The sequence below is a fragment of the Acipenser ruthenus genome, chromosome 6 (genome assembly GCF_902713425.1).
Source record: "Acipenser ruthenus chromosome 6, fAciRut3.2 maternal haplotype, whole genome shotgun sequence".
Classification (NCBI taxonomy): Eukaryota; Metazoa; Chordata; class Actinopteri; order Acipenseriformes; family Acipenseridae; genus Acipenser; species Acipenser ruthenus.
In genome coordinates this window covers 73,006,908-73,031,085 of record NC_081194.1, presented here as the reverse complement: position 1 = coordinate 73,031,085, position 24,178 = coordinate 73,006,908, and the positions used below count along the sequence as shown (strand labels likewise).

The 24,178-nt window shown below is 37.0% G+C and overlaps 1 pseudogene; it reads right to left on the bottom strand.

The window, feature by feature from the left end:
• Nucleotides 1-23,661, bottom strand: part of LOC131737408 (NBAS subunit of NRZ tethering complex-like) — a 183,277-nt pseudogene extending 159,616 nt beyond the window's left edge.
• Between the last annotated feature and the right edge of the window lie 517 nt (nucleotides 23,662-24,178).

Below are 24,178 nucleotides of genomic sequence, written 5' to 3'. Positions count from 1 at the left end.
TACCTGCTGTCAAGAGTCCAGAGTCAGTCGCTGAGGTGGGATTTGAACCGAGGACCTCCTGGTTACAAGCCCTTTTCTTTAACCACTGGACCACACAGCCTGACTTAAGAAAAAACACATCATACTTTAAGGCAGTGAGTAGAAAGCATGTTCATCAAATTTAGCACAAAGTATAAATTGGTTTATGGATGATATTATTAAACTGGGGAGCACATCATTGCCTTGGAAATTCGGGATACAGCTAAAATCAATTCATATTACTTGACAAAACAGCTGCAAAAGGAAGTATAAGGAAAGATAATCTAAGACAAGAGGAGCAAACAGACATGCATGCCAAATTCCATTCCTGACAAACTGCCAAAAGCATTGGCAAAAGCAAGGCCTCGTAAACACTGAATGCACATGGGTCAATAAGGTAAATGGAATACTAACTACACTGCCTTTTTAGGCACAGCTGAATCTCTCTCAGGTGCATTTGTTTACAATACCATTCAGCTATTTAATTATATTTATTTCAGACAACCTTGGAACATATTACAGTAACACTTGGCACATAAGTCACTCAGACACAGCTATTTAAAACTCTTCTGAGCTGAAAGCTTTTTAGATAATTGAGTTGTGATAAAGCACTTTACTCTTTCAAGGGATCAGTTAAACAGTGTTTTTGTAGTGCATTACAATGAACGTCTCTGTGAACTTAACATATTACCCAGCTACAGAGACAATGTACTGCAATTGCAACTGAATATCAGCCTAAGAAAGAACATTTGACACAGAAATTAATAAAATGTACATCCGTTGATTTTAAAAAGACAACTATCTCCTTTGTATATACACTCATTCCAAAAGACCTGCTGTAATTTCAGAATGCATCTATGTCAGCTTCATACAATATTATTCTACCTGTATTGTATTGGTTGAATTTATCTTTAGATTAAAAAAAGAAAATTACCATCTACCATAAAAAAATCTGCCCATCTGTGAACAGGATGGTTTTGCTGGTGACGTCAGTCCAGGAAATGAAAGCAACACAGGCAACTGCGGGGCGAAACTGAGACGCAACGGCGCTCAGCTTTTATTAAATCAAATAAAAGGTTTACACAAAACAAAGGGCATGTGGGCCAAAATAAAACAGACAAACAGAAGACTAGCAACAAACAAGTATTGTGCTGGTTTAAAGTAGTAATTGTTTTCTTTCTTTTTACCTCCTTTCTCTACTCCCGTCCTCCACTCACCGAACACTCAACACCGTGCAGTCAAAGCCGCAGGTCTTTTATATTATGGCTACGTTTCCGCTAGCTGCTCACCACGTCGCCACAAGCGAAATGTTTTCCCTTGTGGCTCAGCTATTTTTCACAAAGTTCACCATGGTGGCAAAGGCTTTGAAAAATGTACTTGTGTAAGATTGCCAGCACGATTACTTTCAACGTGTGCTGGTAGATGAATCAATACAGACTGTTTAGTTTGATTTCGTTTCGCCCAATTTAGCCCTTTAGCTTGTTCACATAAAATCTATGCCACAAACGTTGTGTTTGGCGGGAGGACAGAGGTTCTAATTAGAAACAGTCAGCGGACGGCACTGCTTGTAAAGATGTAGCCCAAGGTATACCAACCATGTACACACAACTAAAATATGACCGTGAATGGATTCGTAAGAAGGATTTGTTGCACTATAATATATTGAGTTTGAACCCTTTACAGTGCACACATAAAATCTGACTTGCTAGAATTTTTCTTTTCTGATTTTATGAAAAACTGATGAAAATAAGGTAGATCGCACATCTAAGTTTTACATTTTGCAAAAAAAATGAAGAAAAAAAAGTAGGTGCGAAATGTGTCCCCTAGCTCAAAAGGGTTTACAAACCTCAAGCTGGAGGTACAGTTGTATATGTATGTAAACTAGCAATAAAACAGAACACAACACTTTCAGTGCCAAAATGTTTAATCCAAAGGACTTTTATGTACAGTAACATTGTACATTAAACCTTGAACCATAAATCTGTAGGCTATATTTTTTTGTTTACAATAAAATATAAAATAATGTGAGTGGAGAATTCATATATATATATATATATATATATATATATATATATATATATATATATATATATATATGGTTTTGAGGCATAAAATCAAATACCAACAGTAACACATTCAAATCTCCCAGTTTATAACATGGAATAACTCGCTTGAACATGGAATAAGTCATTACCGATTGAGAGGTTAAAAACTTGTATTGAAGGAATATAAAAACGAATACAAAATGCGATAACTAATTCATGACAGTATACTCCATTCTATATTTTTTAAAGTCAGTTCATTTTAAACATGTTGAAACTGCAAACAAAATAATATTTGTACCGTTAACTAATACTGAAATTACACTGCTCATTACATAATCGTATCTATCAGACAGACGGTGCATTTGTTTGTGAACGTAGAAAATATAATGTAAAATGTAATTTATTTACAAAAATACATAAAAACATAATTGAAGAATAATTAAAAATAATAAACTAAGATGTAGTTTTTATTGCATAATACCTGCAAATAAATCCACCATAGCAAATCGAGTGTATTCGTAGAACTGCAAAGACAAACAACCGTGACCAGGATCTGGCCCCTACATACTACGAAATATTTTATGAACATAGCTTTATGACATTCAGGAATATACATCATACTTGAAATCTATATACTTTTACCGATTTAAGATTTATTTTTTTTATCTTGATTACCTTCAACAACATGGTCTAATTTGAAATATTTTTTAAAACCCCAAAAGTAATGACTAAGGTTTACAAAAGCAAAGGTTTAGAAAAGCAAACTATGAAGGAATGAAACAGAGACTAACAGAAGTAGATTGGAGTAAAATAGAGAAAACATCCACAGAAAAAGGATGGCTGTTTTTTAAAAATGTAGTACTAGAGGCGCAAAACAATTACATCCCAAAAGTAGACAAATCTAAATCTAAAACAAAATGGCCAAAATGGTTTAATAGATCAATTAAAAAAAATATTCAGCGAAAAAAGGCACTTTACAGAGCGTTTAAAAGGGACCAAAAACAAAGCACACAGAAAGAGTACTTGGAACTGCAAACACAAGTCAAAAAGGAAGTTAGAAAGGCCAAGAGAGAGATGGAAATCAATATTGCCAAGGGGGCTAAAATCAATTCCAAAATGTCCAATATTATAACAGCAAGAGAACATTCAAAGAGGATGTTAAATGTCTAAGATACACAAATGGCAAAATCATAGATGAAGAAAAAAAAATAGCAAATATATTAAATGATTACTTTTCACAGGTTTTTACAAAGGAGGACACGGACAACATGCCCCACAGGTCGACCTGTTCCTATCCAATTTTAAATAACTTTAGCAAACAGAGGCAGAAGTGTTAAAGGGACTAGGAGCTCTTAAAATAAACAAATCCCCTGGGCCGGATGAGATCCTCCCAATAGTACTCAAAGAAATGAAAGAAGTTATTTACAAACCGCTAACCAAGATCATGCAACAGTCTCTTGACACAGGGGTTGTACCGACAGACTGGAAAATAGCAAACGTAATACCGATCCACAAAAAGGGAGACAAAACCGAACCAGGTATCTACAGACCAATAAGCATGACTTCTATTATATGTAAACTTATGGAAACTATAATAAGATCCAAAATGGAAAATTACCTATATGGTAACAATATCCTGGGAGACAGTCAGCATGGTTTTAGGAAAGGGAGATCGTGTCTAACTAACCTACTTGACTTTTTTGAGGATGCAACATTGAAAATGGATAATTGCAAAGCATACAACATGGTTTAGATTTCCAGAAAGCTTTTGACAAAGTCCTGCATAAAAGATTAATTCTCAAACTGAACGCAGTAGGGATTCAAGGAAATGCATGCACATGGATTAGGGAGTGGTTAACAGGTAGAAAACAGAAAGTACTGATTAGAGGAGAAACCTCAGAATGGAGTGAGGTAACCAGTGGAGTACCAAAGGGATCAGTATTAAGTCCTCTGCGATTCCTAATCTACATTAATGATTTAGATTCTGGTATAGTAAGCAAACTCGTTAAATTTGCAGACGACACAAAAATAGGACGAGTGGCAAAATCGGAGGCACTTTTTTGCTTGATGAGATTCTGGGATCAATAAGCTAATAACAACCAAACGAGCAAGATTGGCTAAATAGCCTCCTCTCGTTTGTAAACTTTCTTATGTTCTTATGTTCTTATGCACATAAACACTAATATAACGTGACACTTGATGTTAATTTTCAAATTGCTCAGAAAATGGCAGAGACGAAAATGTAAGAACACTTATTTTGATAAATGTCGCCATCTACGGGTGGCTTATAGGATCAAACTTATTGGACAGATATGGTACTTTGCCTGAAGGCAGAAGTTTTTGATTGGACACATTGAACATTGTGACTTTTATAACTCTGAAAACAAGGTGCCATATCTGTCCCTTAAACTGATAAAGGGTTAATTTCAGAATTGGTGCAATATTACTGTCAGTAGTCCCAGGTGAAAGAACACGGTAAAAAAAAAAAAAAAAAATTAAACACAGTAGTGGCTGTACAATCCTACTAATATTATTAATCACATTAGTACAAGCTTGTGTAACTAGAGCTGCGGTTGGTCAGGTAGGCATTAATATTAACATACACTAGCACTGTCCTGCAGTGGAAAGAAAACCGCGTCACAATCAAAATAATGTAAAGAATTAGGCAGTACATGAATATCTCTGCAAACCTATTCAGAATTTAGGAAATCTGTATTGACGTATTTTCATGTGGGACTAAGTTTGGCATTTATTAAATGGGAATCAGAGTTATACTGCACTTTAAATGTACTGTTTATGTGTATTGTAAAGGGTAGGGTCTGGCATTTAAATATCTACATGTTTTCATAAAATATATGTCTATTTCCCTGGTGAAACAGTATGTTTAACTTGTTTACAGTATTTTCAGTGGCTTAAGTTTTTCCAGTGTGGCTAAACAATGTTAAGTTGCTTTAGCCACAGTGGCTAACTAAATGAAAGTCTTAGGGGGAACGTAATAGGGAACCGAGGGAGTAACTGGCTATTAATTATCTTGTTAACCCCTCGGCCATAGTCTGCACGAGTTTACTAAAGATGCGTGACTGTCAGCTAATTCAATAATTACTAGCCGACAGTCACACATTCTCATAAGGTATTTTAAAAAAATAAAAAATAATGGCGGACAGCACCTCTCTCGTCCTGCCAAACATAATACAACAAAAACAAAATATAAATCATAATATGCACAGGGGCGGGGAATACCCCGTCACACCATCTTAGGCTAAACCAGAGGAACTCACTTGGGGATATTTCAGTCCATTCCAATTAAGGGCCTGGTTCTAACTAGGTCCTTAATTATTTAATTAATGGTCTTGGACTAGAATGGCTCCAAGGTAACCGGACATCACACGGCTCCATGGTACTGTAATCACTATTTTGCCGCAGCAACTGGATCTTTAAATCACTGCACGAAGAGCATGTGACGCCCAGACATTGGCGTTGGTAGAACAGACCGTCCTAGCAATTCCAGCCTTGTTTAGTGAATCAGAGTGGACTTAACCTGCCATGACTTGAGTGTGATTGCTTAGCCTACATCCCTAAGGCTGGAAGATGCAAATGAGTAGTCAGATGTTGTCGATTGCCAGACAGTTTACTTTAAAACTAATTCCCTCCCTGTAGATTGGCTAATTCAAAACCCTGCAACTTATTTACAAATACAAGGCTGGATTTTCTGGGCAGTGTAGATCTGCTCTGCATTCCATTGCTGAGTGGACCCAGTTTTCGCTTGAGAAGAGATCCATTACAGCTAAGGAAACTTATTTTAAGGAAAATCTGCTCAAAGCCTTTATCAGGGAAATGAGCCTTTTTAAGTACGATTTGATAAGTGAGGCTTCACTCTGCCTCATTTGACTTTCATTCAGCTTATATGAATTGCCACAATGTGGCAAGCACATTTCAATTAGAATCATGCTTTAGAAATAACTTGTGCCCTTTGCTAATTGGTAATCGTTTAATTAACTATTAGAAATTGAAACGCTCATGCCATTTTTTATACAGGTTTCATTCATATTCATGAAGCATTAAACATGTACTGAACACATTTATAGCACATCATCATTTTCATTTAAGTCCAAATGGCGAGTGATATGAGCAATTTGAGTGAATGGAACAAAGCTTTAGTACAGGCTTCCCAAACCTGGTCCTCGGGACCCCAGTGCCTTCTGGTTTCCATTCCAACTCAGCTCTCAATTACTTAATTAAACCCTTAACTGAAGTAATAATTTGCTTAATTTGACCTTTTTAATTGTTCTCAGTTCTTAAAAAAGTTGCAGATTTCAAAGTTAACTATAACATTTTATAAGTAACTTGAAATCTGATTTTTTTTTTTTTTTATGAGCTGAGAAATTTAAAAAGGTCAAATAAAGCAAATTATTAGTTCAATTAAGGGTTTAGCTAAGTACCTGAGAGCTCAGATGGAATGAAAACTAGAAGGCACTGGGGTTCTGAGGACCGGGTTAGGGAAGCCCTGGTTTAGTATATTGATATCAATTGACACATTTACATCACCCTCACGCTGAGGTGGGCAGTGCAAGCAACCTGAGAATTTACTTGATTTTATTTTTTTTCTGCTTTTGTGAAATCAGAAACCAGAAGTGCCTGTCCAGATTAATTTGTTATAGTTGTATAATATAAAAAAATGTGTCTCCATTAGAGCTGGCAAACAAGAGACCCAAGAGGCACTGTGGCGATGCTGTAACTGTTGGTAAAAGTTTGGAAGTACTAGTTATATTTGTATAGATTTGTGGTAGATGCAAACTGTCAGTAGTGATATTGTGAAATTAAGCGCTGTGGGATACATATATTTTTAGTTATTAAATTAATTTCCACTCTGATATGGTGATTAATTAATATATCTTGTTTAAGTCAATACAAAGGATGTTCAAAATTGATCGGTCGTTTGTTGTGTTAGCCTGCCAACGTGATAAAGTTGTCGATTCTGAACATGCTTTGGATTGATATGGAATTACAGCTGATAAACTAAAAATATCAAAATGAATATTAGAAGAGAAGGTTTAACAAAGTTTTTTTTTTTGTTTTTAAACTTTGTTGAAATGCCAAAACCATGAAGTAGCCCACTAGCCTATAACCTAACATTTAATCTAGCATTTAATGGAAGTGCTTTCCCTAGTGCAGCATTTCTCAAACGGGGGTTCTTGAAAGGGGGTCGCAAGGCTATTAGGGGGGTCGCGATCACAAAAAATACTGACATAACCTTAAGATTAGGGCTTCTGATTTGAACTGATAAAACACCCCATACAAAATGCAAACACTGGAAATGGTTACTCAGTTCACATGGACTTCACCACTTTCCCATTAAAAAATAAATAAATAAATAAACCCTACTGCAGTACAAAAAACCTAAAACAAAACTACCTTTCCCAGTGCAGCTGGACAATGTCCCTCCTTCCTGACGATCATTGATTCGTTCTGAATAATTTAAACCCACCCAACTACGGAGTGGAGATTCATATATCACGTCTTTAAGTTCAAATGGTCCAATCACTTTTCCCCTTGAGAGCCACCTAACCTCAGTGTGGAACAGCAGAGCATCATGCCGGGACTCCATTTCGGTCACACAATTGGGCAAAGAGATGAGCACGAAGTGGCAGAGCCTTGATGAAATTCACAATTGAAATGACATTTTACAAAACATTGTTCAATTCTTCACTCAGTTCATTTGATGCTAGCTGTTCTCTGTGAATAAGGGAGTGTGCCCATGCTGCAGCAGGTGTAACTTTCTTTACCATGGCACACAAACCTGCTCTGCACCCAACCACACAAGGTGCTCCATCAGTGCAGAATCCCACCAATTTATCCCAAGGGATTGTTTTCTCCTGTATGTAGCCCTGCTGCAGCACATCAAACATTTCTTGTGCCGTTTCATTTTTAGGAAGAGGCAGACAAAAAAGTATATCCTCAAAAATGTCTCCTTCACAGATGTAGCACATATATTATTATTATTATTATTATTATTATTATTATTATTATTATTATTATTATTATTATTATTATTATTATTTATTTCTTAGCAGATGCCCTTATCCAGGGCGACTTACAGTCGTAAACAAATACATTTCAAGAATCACAGTACAAGTATTAATACAATTAAGAGCAAGTTAAAATACAATGACTTCAGTTCTAGTAAGTACACGTATATTACAAAATACGTATCAATATCAGAGCAGATAACAGTGTCAGTGGTAGTTACATCAGGATACGATTAAATGCAAAATACTACAGATTGAATAACACTAGTGGCAGATTATAGTACAGTGCTCTGTAAAGTACAGGATTAAATGCAGTAAAATAGGGAGCAAATATAAAGCGCATTAAGGAAGAGTGATAAAGTGTTCAGAGGGAAAAGAGGAGTTCTACAGGTGGTGTCTGAAGAGGTGAGTCTTGAGGAGGCACCGAAAGGTGGTCAGGTGGATCTGTAGGAAGGTCATTCCACCACTGCGGGGCGAGGGTGGAGAAGGAGCGGGCTCTGGAGTCAGGGGAGCATAGAACATAGGCTAAGAAATGTGCATCACATCTCTCAGTGCTCACGTCGACCTGAAGAGCAAATGCCTCTGTTTGCTATTGCTGTTTCTTCTTGATTTGCAGCAATCGCTTCTACCCTACACTTGACGGTATTGTTTGAGAGCGGTATCGCTTTCAGTTTTTTGCTGCATTTTCCCCAAGTATAATTCTGACCATGTCAATTGCAGCGGGCAAGACCAACATTTCTCCAACAGTATGAGGTTTCCTGCACTGAGCAATTCGATAGCTCAAAACGAGGCCCTCTGTGACTGCACTGACACGGACATAGCGTTCTTGAATTTTAACTTCTGACAAGTCAATTCCTTTTTATAATGCGCGAAAAAAGACCTTGGCTTTCCTTCATGTTCCTTGTGTTGTGAACTCAGGTGACGTTTAAGTTGATTGAGTTTCATGCTCTCTGCCTAATGAAAGCCAATAAAAACAGACAGATTCATTGAAAACTTTTGTTGAATAGACTGATGACACATTTGCCGTTATGCTGGTAGTACATCAATCACCCTGCCGAGTGAAAAAAACAAACTAAAATGACACTGACGAGTGGCTTTGCGCGACCCGATTTTATATTGGGTTGCAACCCCAAGGCTGTGAACCACCACTATACTGTATTACAGTCGGATAGTAAGAATTTAAAACAGAATAGTAAATTGTGGCCCAATGTAAAAAAATGCCTAGACACAGAAAAACCCCAGAAGATCGTGCCTGTGACCATAAGGATTTGGTTATGAAAGACAGCAAAGGAAAGAAGGTACAGCTAAATGTGCAAGTACACGTACGGTCTGTCAAGTTACTACTATGGTGACAAACAAACAAACAAAAAAAAAAAACAAGCATTTTAAAAGTAACCGAAAACAATAATTTCATACAGTATACAAAGCGAAAGCCCCGAAAAAAAGATTTACATAAAACTCAAAAATACATAAAAATAAGCACCGAACAAAAAAAAAAAAAAACTCAGAAGCCCTACTTAAGATCCTTAGTATTACATTACAGCGCATATGCACTTCCTTAATAGTAAATGGTGTAATTGAAGCCAGACCTCCTACCGTGCATACAAAGTGTCCAGATGTTTTGTTTGTTTGTTAGTTGTGTATAAAGTGCAACTGAAAACAAGTAATCATTGCATTAACATTTATTCTCACTGTAGCACAGGCAAACTTCAATTAGCTTACATAAGTGCTGTCACCTTTCTGTTTTCACATTTGTTTGGATTTAGTTAAGTAAAATAATTTGGAATTACTGAGTTCAAATAAATATAAATACATTTACATAACAAAAAGGGTCCAAAGTTAACATTTCTAACTATATTATTTCAACCATCAAATTATTTGGTTATGTGGTACTTGAGAGGATTGTGCATACTATACAAATATGGCTACATAATCCAGAAGACCCAATTTTGATCACGGGGCAAAGCACTAAAGCAAAGTTGCCAGCGCCTGATTATTGGGTTCTGGGCAGCTGTGAACAGACACAGTCACACATTGGTACCATGTTTTGTGTCTAATGTACTGTATATGATTGCAGTACCGCCAGGAGTCGCCCCATTACCATGTTCACATGAGCAATTTGACTTTGCATTCCAAACTAGCTGGTCTTATCAAAGAGCAAACAGGGTAGCTACTGAACACATCACAACTGCAACTTGTATGCTCTTTGTTAAATAGTTGAATGCAGCGATTACACCGTGTAACATTTTTTTTTTTTTTTTGGTTCCTGGGTAGTAAGTGTTATTTCCTAATTGCTTATGCCTCAAAAGTATAGAAAATGGCTATTATTCCCCACAAATTTTGCTTTTGTGACCAGGACAGTGATATTTTGAAATTTACCTATTTTCCAGAACATTCCAGATAGATTCAGTGCTGAGTAAACTTGGAGTAACTTCTAGAACTTTCCAGTAATATAAATAGCTGCTCCATAATGGTAACAAGTACCCGTCTCTTCCCCTGGCTCACTCGGTGCACCTCAAAGAGGATTACAACAGCATCAAGACCTTGCTGGACGCCTTGAAGTATGATGTGTAGGGCTGGGAGGTCATAGGAGACTTCAAAATGGTGGCATTCCTGATGGGTCTCCAAGGCAGTTTTACCAAGTTTCCCTGATATCTTTGCCTTTGGGACAGCAGGGACACCAAGGCGCACTACCACAGGCGGGACTGGCCACAGCGGACCGAGTTCTCTGTGGGGAGGAACAACGTCAAGTGGGAGCCACTGGTGGACCCCCGGAAGGTGCTGATGCCACCACTGCACATCAAATTGGGCCTTATGAAACAATTTGTCAGAGCTCTAGATAAGGAGTCGGCAGCCTTCAAGTACCTTCAAGACTTCTTCCCTAAGCTGTCTGAGGCAAAGGTCAAAGCCGGTGTCTTCGTAGGACCACAGATAAAGAAGATCCTGGAGTGCAATGAATTCCCCAAGAAGCTCACTAGTAAGGAGAAAGCGGCTTGGAACAGCTTTGTCGCAGTGGTTCGGGGCTTCCTGGACAATCACAAGGCCGAAAACTATGTGGAGCTGGTTGAGACTCTGGTGAAGAACTACGGCACAATGGGCTGTAGGATGTCCCTCAAAGTCCATATCCTTGATGCTCATCTTGATAAATTCAAGGAGAACATGGGAGCATACTCGGAGGAGCAAGGCGAGCGCTTCCACCAGGATATACTGGACTTTGAACGCCGCTACCAAGGACAGTATAACGAGAACATGATGGGAGACTACATTTGGGGGCTGATTCGTGAAAGTGATTTACAGTATAATCGTAAATCTCGAAAAACTACTCACTTCTAAATCTTTTGTAGTCATTTTTGTATTACTTTAGTATAAATACATGTTAATTTGGATTCATATGTTGTTTTTTTCTGACTTTATGTGAACGAAAAGACACAAATGCGCCCGTTTTCTCATTGGAAATAGGTAAATTTCAAAATATCACTGTCCTGGTCACAAAAGCAAAGTTTGTGGGGAATAATAGCCATTTTTTGTACTTTTGAGGCATAAGCAATTAGGAAATAACACTTACTACCCAGGAACAAAAATTGTGTTACATAGTGTTATGTGTAAAAAATAAATAAATAATAATACCGTGCTTCCCAGATTTATAGCACAGCATCCATTTTGTACCCTTCGGATTTAAAGATTTGAGTTTGTAGATATTCCTATCGTGAATGTTGTGTAAAAGTATAAATATGTCAAACATACAGATACACAGATACATTCAGATCACAGATAAATTAAAATACACTACATATTGACTGAAAGGTTTTACCTACCTGGCAATTAACCATGAAAGTGAATGTGTCTTTTCTAAGCAAAAAAATGATGACTGACATGTGCCCCTTAGTGGTGTTACTGAAATGTTGTTTCGAGGTACACAGCTACGAATAGAGTAGCCTAGTTTATTAAATACAATTTAAAAAATCCCTCTCTTTATATTATATTTGTAGATTTTACAGATTCAGATTGCAGTAGGCTAGAATATAGCTAGAATAAAAACTTACAGCATTTATTTATCATGTTTGATGTTCTGTCACCCAGTCCCAGAGCTGAATTCTCTGGACTGCATTTCTTATGATAAACTTTTCAAAACATATGTCAGTCTTAAGTTAAGATAAAGGCATTGTATGTAAGAAACTAGTTTGTCGGGGCTTTTACTGAGGAACAATGCGGCTTAATGTATTGACATTCATTTTATAGAATTGGGACATAACGCTGTATAAGTTCAGACAAATAGGAAGGTGTCAGACCATGCAGAGCCTTATAAGTAAGCGGAATTACCTTGTACTCTTATCTTTGAGTTACAGGGAATCAATGGAAACCTAACAGAACAGCGGTTATGTGATGTCGCATCCTCGTACGTGTCCTGATTCTAGCCACAGAGTTTTGAATCAATGGAAGCCCGGCAAAAAGACCATTGCAGTAATCCAACCTCGATGTAACAAAAGAATGGATTAAGGATTCTGCTGCAGCTGTGTCCAAGTATGGATGAACACGAGCAATATTTCTAAGATGAAAGAATTAATTTCGAATATGTGCATTAAAGCGCAATTCTGGGTCAAAAGTAACTCCCAGATTCCTCATCAAGCAACTTAAGTCGAGATAACAACTGTCCAAAGTCACAATATTGTGACAGCACGATTTTAAAGATTTTATAGATCCGACACACATAGCCTCCGTTTTATTAACATTTAATTGTAAAAAGTTATGACTCATCCAGTTTTGGATATCAGACAGACACTCTGAAAGCACTGAGAAAGCTCCAGATAATTGATATTTAACAGAAATGTATAGTTGGATATCATCAGCATACATATGAAAACCAACGCCCCTATTCTGCATCAATTCCCCCATTGGTAGCATATAGATCAGAAAAAGAATAGGGCCCAAGACACATCCCTGGGGTGCACCAGAGGTCAACTTAACAATATGGGATGAACAACCCCCAACAGAAACATAATGGCCACGGCCTGTGAGATAGGACCAGAACCAGTTTAAAACAGTACTAGTAACAAATGCATCTGATTCCAGGTGATTTAATAGAATCTGAAGGTCCACTGTGTCAAAAGCTGTGGACAAATCCAACAAAATCCATAAGGAACAGGAACCTGCATCACAGTTCAATAAAAGATAATTTAAGACACGAACAAGAGCTGTCTCAGTGCTATGAAATGGTCTGAAACCTGACTGGAACTTCTCATAAATAGTATTTGCAGCTAGATGTGCCTGCAGCTGGGAGGCAACCACCCGCTCCAAGACCTTTGACAGAAAAGACAAGTTTGATATAGAGCGGTAATTAGAGAGAACATTGTTATCAAGATTAGGTTTTTTCAAGAGGGGAGTAATAATAGCTGTTTTAAAAGAAGGAGGAACATTTCCAGATGTAAGGGATGGGCTTTTAATGTGCAATAGAACAGGAGCAATAACTCTTCAAAAGAACTGAGGGGAAAGGATCAAGAGAACAAGTGGTAGGTTTCACAGAGGCAAGCACATCAACAAACAGGGGCTTGATCCTATACTACTGTGTGATAAACTTTTTCCTACCTACCAACATTTCTTGTTCAGTATTATTATATGCTATAGCTCAACATGTACCAATACATTTGAATTCAATATAATAATAAATATGCAGAATGAAAACAGTACCTACTGAAATAAGCTTGTAGCCTTCTACATACAAGGCTTGATAAACTTGTTTAAAAAACAGACATAAATGATATACAGCTTGTACTTCATTTCATTTGAAGCACATATTCAGTTATTGAAAATGATTCATTTAATCTTAAGCAGGGTTTAATATGTGGGGACATTCTGAAAAATTGTACATTTAAATATGAACTGCCTTAACATAATTAAAGCACTTAGCATAAAATGACTTCTTGAATTTACAGAGTATGAAGTGTATTTCTTTCTTTTGGTTTTATACAAATGTATATTTTCCACAGCAGGTTTATTAAGTCATGTTTAATATTATAATAATACAGTTTCTGTACTTCCAATTATAAGCCCCTGTTGTAGGATGTTTACTGTAATGGAAATAATGGATGCTTATTTTATTACTTTTGCAAAACCACAGGAAACGCATACGTAGTAATAAGTATTTCACATTAAAAGGGGAAGCTTCCAGTGTTTGCTCTGTTAAAAATCACATCATGGAAGATACTGGCATGATGCTAACCTAGTGCACATTGTGTTCCATTCTGCAGTTTTATCAAAGTTGTACATTTATTGTGAGCTCAGGTCACTATATGAGTAATGAACCACAATGAAAGGGTTTATTAAAATGCTGACCACTGTTCAAGTGAATGGAACACTGCCTTAGATCATTTATAATTACAAAGCAATTTCAGGATATTGCATTTTCCCTTGCCATTACAAATCAGCAATCTCATCTTGGACATATTCACAACACCTCAATCTTAACCTTTCTAAATCCGACCTCCTTTACTTTCCTTCTACTTCTCCTCTCCTCTGGCCTCCCTTGATGCTATCAATCTTTCCCCTTCTCCTTCTGCAAGAAACCTAGGTGTTATTTTGGGCTCTTCCCTCTCCTATTCTCAACACATCTCTTCACTAATACGTACTTGTTGTTTCTTTCTGAGCAACATCTATAGAATCCGCCCTTTCCTATCTAGTTATTCCACTCAACTCCTGGTCCAAGCTCTTGTTCTTTCTAGATTAGATTACATAAGAACATAAGAACATAAGAAAGTTTACAAACGAGAGGAGGCCATTCAGCCCATCTTGCTCGTTTGGTTGTTAGTAGCTTATTGATCCCAGAATCTCATCAAGCAGCTTCTTGAATGATCCCAGGGTGTCAGCTTCAACAACATTACTGGGGAGTTGGTTCCAGACCCTCACAATTCTCTGTGCAAAAAAGTGCCTCCTATTTTCTGTTCTGAATGCCCCTTTATCTAATCTCCATTTGTGACCCCTGGTCCTTGTTTCTTTTTTCAAGTCAAAGAAGTCCCCTGGGTCGACACTGTCTATACCTTTTAGGATTTTGAATGTTTGAATTCGTAGTCTTCTTTGTTTAAGACTGAATAGATTCAATTCTTTTAGCCTGTCTGCATACGACATGCCTTTTAAACCTGGGATAATTCTGGTGGCTCTTCTTTGCACTCTTTCTAGAGCAGCAATATCCTTTTTGTAATGAGGTGACCAGAACTGAACACAATATTCTAGGTGAGGTCTTACTAATGCATTGTAAAGTTTTAACATTACTTCCCTTGATTTAAATTCAACACTTCTCACAATACATCCGAGCATTTTGTTGGCCTTTTTTATAGCTTCCCCACATTGTCTAGATGAAGATATTTCTGAGTCAACATAAAATCCTAGGTCTTTTTCATAGATCCCTTCTTCAATTTCAGTATCTCCCATATGATATTTATAATGCACATTTTTATTGCCTGCTTGCAATACTTTACACTTTTCTCTATTAAATGTCATTTGCAATGTGTCAGCCCAGTTCTGAATGCTGTCTAGATCATTTTGAATGACCTTTGCTGCTGCAATAGTGTTTGCCACTCCTCCTATTTTTGTGTCGTCTGCAAATTTAACAAGTTTACTTATTATACCAGAATCTAAATCATTAATGTAGATTAGGAATAGCAGAGGACCTAATACTGATCCCTGTGGTACACCACTGGTTACCTCGCTCCATTTTGAGGTTTCTCCTCTGATCAGTACTTTCTGTTTTCTACCTGTTAACCACTCCATTATTGTAACACTCTCCTCATTGGACTCCCTGTTTCGGCTGTTCACCCTCTTCAATTTATTCAAAATTCTGCTACTCGTCTGGTGTTCTCCCAACCCCGCTACACTCACGCTACCCCTCTGCTTCACCTCTCCACTGGCTACCTTAGCTATCTCTGCTCGAATCCAGTTTTAGACTCTTGCTCTTGCCTATCACTCTATTCATCATACTGCCCCTTCCCATCTCTAATCCCTCATGTTTCCTTATATTCCCTCTCACCCTCTCCGCTCATTCTCTATTGACTTACTTGTTATGCCTTCTCTCCACTCCCCTTCCTCCCATGCTTGCTCCTTCTCTTCCCTTGTCCCACTGTGGTGGAAACAGCAACCAGTTATCTGTCTTCTCAAAACCCACTTATTCAATCTTTTTTTGTAAATTCCTATTTATATATATTTTTTTATATTTTCCTTTATTTATATTTACTTTGTATATATTGTATATATGTGATTGTTTTGCATTTATATTGGCTGTAATTTATATATTTTTATATTTTGTTTAATTTTCTGTAAGTCGCTTTAGATAAAAACATCTGCTAAATAATAATAATAATATTCTCCACAGCTTCATTATATTTTATGCATTAGGACACCTGGAAATTGATCAAAATTCTAAAAGGTATTGACAATATCGACCCAGGGGACTTTTTCGACCTGAAAAAAGAAACAAGGACCAGGGGGTCACAAATGGAGATTAGATAAAGGGGCATTCAGAACAGAAAATAGGAGGCACTTTTTTACAAAGAGAATTGTGAGGGTCTGGAACCAACTCTCCAGTAATGTTGTTGAAGCTGACATGCTGGGATCCTTCAAGAAGTTGCTTGATGAGATTCTGGGATCAATAAGCTACTAACAACCAAACAAGCAAGATAGGCCGAATGGCCTCCTCTTGTTTGTAAGCGTTCTTCTGTTCTTATGTTCTTATATAAATTTCATATGCTTGGGCTGTTTTCCTAATAAATCCACCTGAACAGTTAAACTGGTGTAGGAAACCAAAGTAATTTAAAAAACCTATTAACAGAAAATGAAAATAAAATGGTCAGTGACCACTCTCAACAACCAGTACCCTCTACCAGCGTGTAAAGTCAGCAGCTGTTTCGCTTTAGTAGTGAAGTGCTTGGGTTGTTAAGTTCTTACAAAAATAAAATATTTTGCATGAATTTATCTGGTCTAGTTCTTATTAAAAAGATTGCACATTAATTTAACATTGCAGGATTTTTTTTTTTTAAAGAACATTATAGTGTGCTAAAGGTAATGAAGACTGTGAAAACTCAATTTCGGACAGCTAATCAGTAGAATTATTTGCAATTCTCTAGCTACATGTAAGCATGACATAGAGACAGCCTCTATATACTGCAGATTCACTCAATAACTTTTAAGAATGTCCTTAGGAGTTTTCATCACAATTGGACAAACAGTTCTCTTGATATATGTTAAAATGCATGTGTCACACACTGTTGGATGCAAAGACAGACCGACATCCTCTGCATAACCCAAGATGATACGCTCAGTAATTAGAAAGTAGTGCATGCTGTTTGTTATCTAGATATATATATATATATATATATATATATATATATATATATATATATATATATATATATATATATATATATATATGTGCAACTGGCAAGCGTCCTACAGAAAGACAGTTGGACGAACAGACAGGTAGCCTCCTAAAAAAGGTTGTTAGCAAGTTTTGTCACAATAATTTGCAAAGCATTTCTCTTTTCCTTTTTTTGCTTGTCTGTCCCCATGGATTCTTTATAGCATGATATCCACTAGGGAATGGAAGTGCACAACATATGAAGATGTATGGTATTATTTATTGACTCTCACCACTTAAAAAAATCTCAGAACATTAAATAGGATGTTCTGTTACATCCCCTATTCAGTCCTTGGTTTTAATGCCATTGATCCATTAACAAAGCATTTTTTTGCTCACGACGGAGGAGGATGAAAAATCATGTGTTCTGACCTTCCTGCAGGGTGCATCTCTGCAAATAACAAATAGTATTTCTCTGTGCACTGTACCATTAAGTGTCTCATTTGATATCAGCCATTGTGACATCACACCATCCTGTCAGACCATAATGATTTACTAAAAAACAACTGAAATGGTCAGTAACAATTGTGCTATAAATCTTAAGAGAAATGTTTTTATTTATTTTATTTGTTTTATGAATGTAATGTTCAAAGCTATAGAAAAAGACTCTACTAACTGCTAGTGGAAATTGCATTCACACAAATGAATGCCTTCATTTACACACACATCTGTCATACACACACCACCACTCACTTACGGCATCGTACATCCTGGCAACAGCAAGCACGACACAACACTCCACGGCATCAGGCAAGATGTAACCCAGCAACCAGCATTAACATTGCTTGGCATGTCGAAAAATACGGGGGTCTGATCAGAATTTTTGATCTGTCCAAGCTGGAACTGTTTGTTAGAAATGCTGAAATTGTAAACGTTTCTCTTGGTATTCCTCAGGAAGCTTGGTTTGTTTTTTCTCAGCAGTGTCACGTGGTGTATTCGGGCAGACGCCTTTGTTGTCTTTTTCCGGCAGTCAGTCACGTTGCTGTTTGTGTACTCGGGTCACGTCTTTTGTTGGCGATTTTAATACACGCATCACTATACTGTACTCGAATTTAAGATGCAGGCTATTTTTGAGAAGCAAAAAATGGTTAAAAAAGTACGTCTTAAATTCAAAGGAATAAGTCCTTCCTATTATGCTGGGAAACAGAAAATCAGTGCAGACATTAACATTTTGAGTATCTATAAATTTATCTCTGGAAGATACCAGAATTATATATACTTTTAATCACTTCTTAAAATAACAATCGTCTATTTTACCAGCATAATAGTTGGTACTAACTTGGTAGCAGCTACTTGTTATAGTATAATACTGTAATATGATATTACATTGCTAATCACCCCCAAAATAAAATACTTAATTATTCTTTCTCATAACACACCAGATAATCCTGAATAGATGCAATGCTAACAGTTGACTTTCTCCATTGCCTCTGATACACAAGGTCTGAGTCCAGCCCATAAGCTTGTGCCAGGGAAAGAGCTTCTCCATATTCTTCATTGTCAGTCTAAACAATTGGATTCGGATTAGTGTTTTACTAACGATATTCACAGGAGTGTTCCACAACCCTGAAACACTTGCAGCGGCTGTAGCTGTCTGAAAATGCAGTACTTATTTCAGCAGCTATACAAATGTATTTCTGCTTGGCTGGATCATTTACATGTTAAATTTATTTGGCATCTGGATGTTGGTAAGCACTGTACAGACAAAGTTTCCTCTAGACAAAAGTAACACTGCATCTATTCGGATCTGCTAAATGCAATTTAGAAAGTTGAGTACTAACAATGTACCGTGATTAAAAGGCACAAAAACAATATTTATAAAATAGACCATAACTACCCATATTTGCATACCAGAACCATACCAAATTTATTTGTATTTATCTCAGAGCAGAATAATTTATCTCAAAGGTCAGATCTGTAAAGCCTGTAATTGTCACTTATACTTTATTGACAGCTAGCAGACAGCAGTCTTGACAAACCTTTCTTTGGTAAAGCTCCTCCGGAGTGGTGGATCTCAGGCTCACCAGATGATCGTTTTTGCTAATGGTGTGCGGGCGCTTCCGAGACGGTGCAAAACGCTCCATCTCCATCACATAATACAGGCCCTGCTTCACATACCCAAAGTACCGGGCCTTGGCAGAAGATTCTTCATCAGAGCCTGAGTCTTCATCACCATCCTCATCCTCACACTGGCTGCTTTCCAGATGGGGTCTTTTTTTAGCCAGTTTTATCTCACACTAAACAGAGAATACAGTATGAATTAAGTTGAAAGGCAGTTTAAGAAGTGCAAAACCAAAACATACATTAAGGTAGTGCTCGTACGAACACAGTATTTTCATGTTTGGCTATTTACTCATAATTTCACTATTCTTTCGTTATCAAAAAGTAATAAAAGCCATTATATTGCTCAGAACAGAGACAGCATAGCAGCAGGGGGGGGGGGGGGGGGGCTGTGTGTGTGTGCCTTTATTTTACAGCAAGACGTTACACTATGTAACACATTAAAGTAAAAAAAAATATCCCAGGAGTAAATACTTTGTGTAGGCCTTACTTTACCATAGTGAATTAACTACAAAACAAAGGATGCCAAATAACAGTTCAAGTTAAATGTAGTACATAAAGTTCACACCACATTTTATTTATTTTTTTACTTTTTTTTTCATTCCTTGCCATTGCTGTTTCTTCACAGTAAACAGTGGCCATAGACAAAGTAATAACATGAGGTTTACTTCTGCCTTTTGTAGCTGAACAAACAAATGAAAACTGAAATTTAACTTTAAACATTTCAAATAAAACAAACGTGGAAAAGGCATTGTAAAACGAAGGGGAAAAAAACTCACCATTTTGGTTCTCGTTTATTACATTTTACATAACAAATTTGCAACAAAAAATATATAATATATACAATCTATATAAAAATCACTACACAAAATGTCCAGCAAGTTGGGCTCTATTTAAGCAAGACATTTCAAAATGATGGGCTTGCCTTTTTTCTGTCCCGTGAGATTCTGACTCGCTCTAAAGCAGCACAACGCATTTTTGACCCAGATGTCCTTCCATAGAGATCACTATGCGTGCATGTATACAATTTGGTTTGTTTACTTTTTGCTGTCTAAAACTTTTAAATAGAGGCTCAAGCTGTGGTGTTGATCCAGTGGTTTTTTTTTTTTTTTTTTTAAATACCAGTGTCTTAAATCTCACATATCACACAGACCTCTTTCATTTGCCAGCTTCTGGTGAGGCGGTAAATAAGTGCAAGGTATTTTTGTCATTTCTAGTGAATACGAACATCTAATTTTTGTATCCAAATGTAAAAAAATATGTAAAAACATATTAGTTCACATATTTGGATATTTACACAATGCACAATTCTACTTCACCAAAAGAAATAGTTCGTTTGCTGGGTATGATCATTATTCTTTTATTGAAATGACCTAATGTTAAAAAACTGTGTCCATACAAATAATTAACAGAAATATTTTCTTATTAGTTTTTAGGGATTTTTTTTTTTTTTCAATAAGTCTATGTTTGTCAATAATTTGATTGCAAGAGCTATGCATCTTTTTCTGCTAAACGATAATTCCCCTAGTGAAACCTTTGAACATGACTAACCAAGCAATGCTCAAAGATAAACGTGTTCCCTCAGGCTTACATAATTTCACTAAGATAAAAATCAGTTCCCCATTATTAAAGCAAACAAAAATACACAGTTTAACACAGAACCTGATCAACTAAGGATTGCACCGAGGGGCCATACAAAAAGCAACTAGAAAAGAACTTTGAATATGTTTGCAGATATACAAAAAGCCAGACTGAAAACTAAATCAGAGCTTTTTCATGTATACTCCTGTTCTATTTATGAGACAGCTTGCACACACTGGAATTCGAGAGCATTCGACAAATAGCAAATGATGTAAGACCAAGAATACATCCAGTTGCCATAGATAGAGACAACTTTAAGTGAATTCATACAGAAGCTACTTTAATCAAAATAATGTATCTATCAAGCACTGAAATCAACAGAAGTCTAAATTTAAACCTCCAATAAAGAAGTCTGCACGCAAACGCTACAACATTTGCCTAAAGTCCTAGATTTTGTATGGCCTCAAACATCAAACAATAAGCTAGCTAGAGCATGTTTAACTCCAAGTTAAAGGATAAGTAGCTTCATATTATATTTTCTTTTACTGCACCCCTTACCTTCTTATGACGTTTTCAATAATTGTAAGTGGTTCTTATTAGGAGTACTCAAATAGAGATATGTTTCATACATTTTTAACAAGTCTGTTTAGGTGCTTTTATGTGAAGTTTAGCCAAAGTGTGTTTATATTAACAAGAACCAGCACCATGTAGTAAAAACTGTCTCCAAAGTGGGAGAACCATTAGAATCACAATTGCAAACATCTTAAAAAGGTAAGGGACACAGAAAAAAAAAATAATCTACTTAATCTTTAATAAAACAAAGAGTACAATTTTTTTAAAAAGAAGACATTTACTATAAACCTTAATATGTATTGATAACAGAGCCTGAAAACATTTGCAGAGCTTTATTTGGCAGATCCATGAATCTTGTAGACCACTATGTTTCATATACAGCGTAATCACACTGGTATTATCAAAACCATTCAGGCAGTCAATTCAATTTAGTCGTGCTTTAAAAGCTAGAAAGCAGCAGACTCAAGTCAGTGCTTTGAACAGTTTTGTGGCATGCGTTTTAAAAGAAATCAGTGTGACAAATTTAATTGCAGTCATTTTGTATCTTCTATTAAATGTTGAGAACGAGGTGAAGGTGTTTAAGTAATTAACTGTGGGGGTGTGAAGAAAGTACAATGCTTAATGCTTTGATATTTTTTATAGACATCTGTCAAAACTCAAAGAAAACTGATAAATTTTACTTGTAATTTTACTAGGGCCATAATTTATTTATTTTTTTAATTACCCAACTCGAACCGGATTTTTTTTATTACCCGGGTCTGATTATTAATTTGAAAATTTAAAGAAAATGTAGAAAATATGAATATGCAGTTGTAAGCACGGGTCTCTGTCTGGCATAATAAAGACAACGTTAATAAAACATTGTATTAAGCCTTATCTTAACTTACAGGATATCAAGATTTTACAGAAAACAACAACAGCGGCAAGTACACCTCAATAATAATAACCACCCAGATGCAATCCATATTATTCCCCAAGGCGGGACTTTCATTTCTCACCTATTCGCCCTTTCCTCAACAGCAAAAAGCCTGGAATCCCATGTAAAAATCTCCCTAGGAGCCAGAAAAGACATTAAAATGTGGTCTACTCTTCTGCGACACTGGAACTGGAACTATTTTACGATGACTTAATTTCTGCCCCTCATGATTTATGTTTGTTTACCGATGCTTCTTCCCTAGGATTCGGAGGTGTCCAAGGTAATGAATGGACAGCTGGCCTCTTGAAATTCAAAATCTCTCCCTGCATCTCAAATCATCAGCTCTTCTCAAAATATACCCTATAGTCACAGCAGCTCATCTCTGGGGGCACTCCCGGCCTAGGAAATTAATTTTATTTTTCAGCGACAATCAATCTACTGTTCATATCATCTATAAAGGCAGATCCTCCTCCCCCCCTTGTAATGCAACTTCTCCGCCATCTCATATGGATTAAAGTTTCCTACAACTTTATAATACAAGCTTGTCATCTTCAAGGTATTTTCAATAATGCAGCTGATGCTTTATCTTGTTTACAGATCACCAAGTTTCACAGTCTGGTTCCTTCAGCAGCTCCAGTCCCTCTTCAGGTTCCCCAGTTCCATCATCTCATATTCAATTGAACGCATCACTCTCCAACCTACTCTCATCTGCAAGAGAATACATGTCATCAGCCCTCTCTCCATTTACCAGGTCCTCGTACGATACAGGTTGGTCGTCATTCTCTTCATTCTGCGCACAGAACTGAATATCCCCTACAATGAAAATTGGATTGTAGCATTCATCGTCCATGCTTGAGACATTCTTCATCTTTTACCAGCATCCATAAAATCCTATATCTCAGGTATCCAATTTCATTATTACAGCTTGGCCATCCCCTCACCGACAATTTTCTCTATCCCAGCAGTGCGTCTCACACTCAGAGGAATTTCCAAGAGTCTTCCTCCGTCATTTCCATCCAGACTACCCATATCCACAGACATCCTTTCCCAATTAATTTCAAATTTGTGCTCAGGATGTTTCAACCCATTTGATGACCTGGTGAAGTGCACAATTCACAGTACCATCACTATCTAGTATCCAGCCATAGGTATTTGTTCTTGTGACCTTTCAATAATAATCATTTTATTCTGTTCCTTCACTCATCCAAGACTGACCCGCTTCGACAAGGACAATGTATTCAATTGTCCAAGATAAACTCCCATCTCTGTCCTTTTTGTTGCGCATTGGCACGCGTTTTTTTGTTTGTCCTCACAGGTGCAGTCCTTGCAGGGAGCCGGTGGTCCATCCTTTTGGGGGGTTAGTGACTCTCACTTCCCTGGCCTCGAGTCAGCCGCAGCTACTTACTTTCAGATAACCCTGCAGGCGCACTCCAGTGCATTGCCTTGGATGACTTGCCTCACCTCTTTGAGGGCGGCTCCTGGAGACAGGGATTCTCTTTCCTTCGTTCTTTCTAGGTTATGAAGCTTTCCGTCGTCTGAGCGCATGGCCCAATCCACG